The sequence below is a fragment of the Rattus norvegicus genome, chromosome 3 (assembly GCF_021556685.1).
Source record: "Rattus norvegicus strain SHRSP/BbbUtx chromosome 3, alternate assembly SHRSP_T2T, whole genome shotgun sequence".
NCBI classification, from domain to species: Eukaryota; Metazoa; Chordata; class Mammalia; order Rodentia; family Muridae; genus Rattus; species Rattus norvegicus.
The window spans coordinates 67,632,898-67,639,517 of record NC_141536.1 but is presented as its reverse complement, the minus strand read 5'-3'; the positions used below and the strand labels follow the sequence as shown (position 1 = coordinate 67,639,517).

General features: G+C 39.1%; 1 non-coding gene across 1 annotated transcript; it reads right to left on the bottom strand.

The window, feature by feature from the left end:
* Positions 1-6,260: 6,260 nt before the first annotated feature.
* Rnu6-738 (RNA, U6 small nuclear 738) lies at positions 6,261-6,367 on the bottom strand. Its single transcript, XR_015685190.1, has one exon. It is a non-coding gene; the product is annotated as a U6 spliceosomal RNA (small nuclear RNA).
* Between the last annotated feature and the right edge of the window lie 253 nt (positions 6,368-6,620).

The following is a 6,620-nucleotide window of genomic DNA, read 5'->3' as shown; positions in this document are numbered from 1 at the left end:
ATCACGTTCACTGGGGGTTCAGTCTTGGCAGGACCAAGGGCTTCCCCTTCAACTGGTGATCTTACTAGGATATTCATTGCTACCTATGAGGTTAGAGCCCAGGGTCAGTCCATGTATAGTCTTTGGGTAGTGGCTTAGTCCCTGGAAGCTCTGGTTGGTTGGCATTGTTGTTCATATGGGTTCTCGAGCTCCTTCAAGTCTTCTAGTCCTTTCTATGATTCCTTCAACGGGGGTCCCGTTCTCAGTTCAGTGGTTTGCTGCTGGCATTCACCTATGTATTTGCTGTATTCTGGGTGTGTCTCTCAGGAAAGATCTACATCCAGTTCCTGTCAGCCTGCACTTCTTTGCTTCATCCATCTTATCTAGTTTGGTGGCTGTATATGTATGGGCCACATGTGGGGCAGGCTCTGAATGGGTGTTTTTTCTGCCTCTGTTTTAAACTTTGCCTCCCTATTCCCTGCCAAGGGTATTCTTGTTCCCCTTTTAAAGAAGGAGTGAAGCATTTGCATTTTGGTCATCCCTCTTGAGTTTCATGTGTTCTGTGCATCTCGGGCAATTCAAGCATTTGGGCTAATAGCCACTTATCAATGAGTGCATACCATGTGTGTTTTTCTGTGATTGGGTTACCTCACTCAGGAGATATTTTCCAGTTCCGACCATTTGCCTACGAATTTCATAAAGTCATTGTTTTTGATAACTAAGTAATATTCCATTTTCTGTATCCATTCCTCTGTTGAAGGGCATCTGGGTTCTTTCCAGCTTCTGGCTATTATAAATAAGGCTGCAATGAACATAGTGGAGCACGTGTCTTTTTTATATGTTGGGGCATCTTTTGGGTATATGCCCAAGAGAGGTATAGCTGGATCCTCAGGCAGTTCAATGTCCAATTTTCTGAGGATCCTCCAGACTGATTTCCAGAATGGTTGTACCAGTCTGCAATCCCACCAACAATGGAGGAGTGTTCCTCTTTCTCCACATCCTTGCCAGCATTTGCTGTCACCTGAGTTTTTGATCTTAGCCATTCTCACTGGTGTGAGGTGAAATCTCAGGGTTGTTTTGATTTGCATTTCCCTTATGACTAAAGATGTTGGACATTTCTTTAGGTGTTTCTCAGCCATTCGGCATTCCTCAGCTGTGAATTCTTTGTTTAGCTCTCAACTCCATTTTTTTAATAGGGTTATTTGTCTCCCTGCGGTCTAACTTCTTGAGTTCTTTGTATGTTTTGGAAATTAGCCCTCTATCAGGTGTAGTATTGGTAAAGATCTTTTCCCAATCTATTGGTTGCCATTTTGTCCTAACCATAGTGTCCTTTGCCTTACAGAAGTTTGCAGTTTTATGAGATCCTGTTTGTTGATTCTTGATCTTAGGGCATAAGCCATTGGTGTTTTGTTCACAAAATTCCCCCCAGTGCCCATGTGTTCAAGGCTCTTCCTCACTTTTTCTTCTATGAGTTTTTATCTGATGTCCTTGATCCACTTGGACTTAAGCACTGTACAGGGTGATAAGAATGGGTCAATTTGCATTCTTCTCCATGCTGACCTCCCGTTGAACCAGCACCATTTGTTGAAAATGCTACTTTTTCCCCATTGAATGGCTTTAGCTCCTTTGTCAAAGATCAAGTGACTATAGTTATGTGGGTTCATTTCTGGGTCTTCAATTCTGTTCCACTGATCTACCTGCCAGTCGCTGTACCCATACCATGCAGTTTCTATCATTATTGCTCTGTAATACTGCTTGAGGTCAGGGATGGTGATTCCCCCAGAAGTTGTTTTATTGTTAAGGATAGTTTTTGGTAACCTGGGTTTTTTGTTATTTCAAATGAATTTGCAAATTGCTCTTTCTAACTCTATGAAGAATTGAGTTGGAATTTTGATGGGGATGCATTGATCTGTAGATTGTTTTTAGCAAAATGGCCAATTTTACTATATTAATCCTGCCAATCCATGAGCATGGGAGGTTTTCCATCTTCTGAGATCTTCTTCAGTTCCCTTCTTCAGAGACTTGAAGTTCTTGTTATATAGATCTTTCACTTGCTTGGTTAGAGTCACACCGAGGTATTTTATATTATTTGGGATTATTGTGAAGGGTGTCCTTTCCCTAATTTCTTTCTTAGTCTAAGTGTAGAGAAAGGCTACTGATTTGTTTGAGCTAATTTTATACCCAGCCACTTTGCTGAAGTTGTTTATCGGGTTAAGTAGTTCTCTGGTGGAACTTTTGGGGTCGCTTAAGTATATTATCTTATCATCTGCAAATAGTGATATTTTGACTTCTTCCCTTCCAATTTGTATCAATTTGACCTCCTTTTGTTTTCTGATTGCTCTGACTAGGACTTCGAGTACTATATTGAGTAAGTAGGGAGAGAGATTGGGCAGCCTTGTCTAGTCCCTGATTTTAGTGGGATTGCTTCAAGTTTCTCTCCATTTAGTTTAATGTTAGCAACTGGTTTGCTGTATATGGCTTTTACTATGTTCAGGTATGGGCCTTGAATTCCTATTCTTTCCAGGACTTTTATCATGAAGGGATGTTGAATTTTGTCAAATGCTTTCTCAGCATCTAATGAAATGATCATGTGGTTTTGTTCTTTCAGTTTGTTTATATAATGGATCACGTTGATGGTTTTCCGTATATTAAACCATCCCTGCATGCCTGGGATGAAGCCTACTTGATCATGATGTATGGTCATTTTGATGTGTTCTTTGATTTGGTTTGCAAGAATTTTATTGAGTATTTTTGCTTTGATATTCATAAGGGAATTTGGTCTGAAATTCTCTTTCTTCCTGTGTCTTTGTGTGATTTAGATTCAAGAGTAATTGTGGCTTCATAAAAGGAATTGGGTAGTGCTCCATCTGTTTCTGTTTTGTGGAATAGTTTGGACAGTATTGGTATGACTTCTTCTATAAAGGTCTGATAGAATTTTCCACTAAACCCATCTGGTCCTGGGCTGTATTTGTTTGGGAGACTTTTAATAACTGCTTCTATTTCTTTAGGAGTTATGGGGTTGTTTAGATGGTTTATCTGGTCCTGATTTAACTTTGGTATCTGGTATTTGTCTAGAAAATTGTCCATTTCCTCCAGATTGTCCAGTTTTCTTGTATATAGGCTTTTGTAGTGGGATCTGATTGTTTTTTGAATTTCCTCAGATTCTGTTGTTATGACTCCTCTTTTCATTTCTGATTTTTTAAATTTGGATACACTCACTGTGCCTTCTGGTTAGTCTGGCTAAGGGTTTATCTATCTTGTTGCTTTTTCTCAAAGAACCAGCTCTTGGTTTTATTGATTCTTTGTATAGATATTTTTGTTTCTACTTCATTGATTTCAGCCCTGAATTTGATTATTTCCTCCCTTGTACTCCTTTTGGGTGTATTTGCTTCTTTTGTTCTAGAGCTTTTAAGTGTGTTAAGCTGTTAGTGTATGCTCTCTCCCTTTTTTCTTTTTGGATGCACTCAGAGCTATGAGTTTTCCTCTTAGCACTGCTTTCATTGTGTTCCATAAATTTTGTTATGTTGTGCCTTCATTTTCATTAAATTCTAAAAAGTCTTTAATTTCTTTATTTCTTCCTTGACCAGGTTATCATTGAGCAGAGAATTGTTCACCTTCTATGTGCATGTGGACTTTCTGTTGTATTTGTTGTTATTGAAGACCAGTCTTAGTCTGTGGTGATCTGTTAGAATGCATCCGATTATATTAATCTTGTATCTGTTGAGGCTTGTTTTGAGGCTGATTGTATTGTCAGTTTTGCAGAAGGTACCATGAGGTACTGCGAGGAATGCATATTCTTTTGTTTTAGGATGAAATTTCTACAGATATCTGTTAAATCCATTTGGTTCTTAATTTCTGTTAGTTTTACTTTGTCTCTGTTTAGTTTCTGTTTCCATGATCTGTCCATTCTTGAGAGTGGGGTGTTGAAGTTTCCCACTATTATTGTGTTTGGTGCAATGTGTGCTTTGGGCTTTAGTAAAGTTTCTTTTATGAATTTGGGTTCCCTTGCACTTGGAAATACATGTTCAGAATTGATAGTTCATCTTAGTAGATTTTCCTTTGATGAGTATAAAGTGTCTTTCCTTATTTTTTTTTTATTACTTTTGGTTTAAAGGAGATTTTATTCAATATTAAAATGGCTACTCCAGCTTGTTTCTTGGGATCATTTACTTGGAAAAATGTCTAGTTATTTACTCTGAGGCAGTGTCTTTCTTTGTCACCAAGGTGCATTTCCTGTATGCAGCAAAATACTGGGTCCTGTTTACATATCCATTCTGTTAGTCTATGTCTTTTTATTGGAGAATTGAGTCCATTGATGTTAAGAGCTATTAAGGAATAGTAGTTGTTGTTACCTCTTATTTTTGTTCTTAGAGTTGAGATTCTGTTTGGGTGGCTATCTTGTTTTGGGTTTGTTGAAAGAAGATTAATTTCATGCTTTTTCTGGGGTGTAGTTTCTCTCCTTTTTATTGGAGTTTTCCATCTATTATCCTTTGCAGAGCTGAATTTATGGAAAGGTATTGTATAAATTTGGTTTTGTCATGGAATATCTTGGTTTCTCCATATATTTTATTTTATTTTATTTTTTATTTATTTTATTTATTTTTTTCTGCATATATTCTGATCATTTATTTCCTCTATTTTTTTTTTTTTTTGTTAACTTGAGTATTTCTTATATACATTTCGAGTGTTATTCCCTTTCCCGGTATCCGGGCAAACATCCCCCTCCCCCTCCCCTTCCTTATGGGTGTTCCCCTCCCAACCCTCCCCCCATTGCCGCCCTCCCCCCACCAGGCTAGTTCACTGGGGGTTCAGTCTTAGCAGGACCCAGGGCTTCCCCTTCCACTGGTGCTCTTACTAGGATATTCATTGCTACCTATGAGGTCAGAGTCCAGGGTCAGTCCATGTATAGTCTTTAGGTAGTGGCTTAGTCCCTGGAAGTTCTGGTTGCTTGGTATTGTTGTACATATGGGGTCTCGAGCCCCTTCAAGCTCTTCCAGTTCTTTCTCTGATTCCTTCAACGGGGGTCCTATTCTCAGTTCAGTGGTTTGCTGCTGGCATTCGCCTCTGTAGTTGCTGTATTCTGGCTGTGTCTCTCAGGAGCGATCTACATCCGGCTCCTGTCTGTCTGCACTTCTTTGCTTCATCCATCTTGTCTAATTGGGTGGCTGTATATGTATGGGCCACATGTGGGGCAGGCTCTGAATGGGTGTTCCTTCAGTCTCTGTTTTAATCTTTGCCTCTCTCTTCCCTGCCAAGGGTATTCTTGTTCCCCTTTTAAAGAAGGAGTGAAGCATTCACATTTTGATCATCCGTCTTGAGTTTCATTTGTTCTAGGCATCTAGGGTAATTCAAGCATTTGGGCTAATAGCCACTTATCAATGAGTGCATACCATGTATGTCTTTCTGTGATTGGGTTAGCTCACTCAGGATGATATTTTCCAGTTCCAACCATTTGCCTACGAATTTCATAAAGTCGTTGTTTTTGATAGCTGAGTAATATTCCATTGTGTAGATGTACCACATTTTCTGTATCCATTCCTCTGTTGAAGGGCATCTGGGTTCTTTCCAGCTTCTGGCTATTATAAATAAGGCTGCAATGAACATAGTGGAGCACGTGTCTTTTTTTATATGTTGGGGCATCTTTTGGGTATATGCCCAAGAGAGGTATAGCTGGATCCTCAGGCAGTTCAATGTCCAATTTTCTGAGGATTCTCCAGACTGATTTCCAGAATGGTTGTACCAGTCTGCAATCCCACCAACAATGGAGGAGTGTTCCTCTTTCTCCACATCCTTGCCAGCATCTGCTGTCACCTGAGTTTTTGATCTTAGCCATTCTCACTGGTGTGAGGTGGTATTTTAATTGAGAATTTTGCAGGATATCGTAGCCTAGGCTGGCCTTTTGTTCTTATAGGGACTGCATGAAATCTTCCCAGGGTCTTCTAGCTTTCATAGTTTCCCTGGTGAGAAATCTGGTGTAATTCTGATAGGTCTGCCTGTATATGTTACTTGCCCTTTTCCCCTTAATACTTTTTTTTTTTTCGGAGCTGGGGACCGAACCCAGGGCCTTGCGCTTGCTAGGCAAGCGCTCTACCACTGAGCTAAATCCCTAACCCCCCCTTAATACTTTTATTGTTCTTTCTTTGTTTTGTGTACTTTGTGTTCTGATTATTATGTGGCAGGGAGAGTTTCGCTTTTGGTCCAGACTATTTGGAGTTCTTTAGGCTTCTGTATGTCTTGGGCATCTCTTTCTTTAGGTTAGGGAGGTTTTCTTCTATAGTTTTAAAAATATAGAACATTTCATGAATTTGCGTGTCATCCTTGCACAGGGGTCATGCTTATCTTCTCTGTATTGTTCCAATATTAGTATATGTGCTGCCGAAGTGAGCACCAATTTGTTATTCATTACCAAATGATCAACCCTGTAATGATACATACAAGTAACATTTTCTGGACCAAACAGCAGATTATATTTAAGAATATATTTAATATATGTATATATTAACAATTAGTTTAAAAAGGACCATGAATTTGAAGGAATGTAAAGGAGTGTGAAGGAGTTCATTGAATGAGAGGAAGAAAAAAGAAGGGAGAAATATAATTGAATTATAATCTCAAATGAAGATTCACCATGATCTTCAACC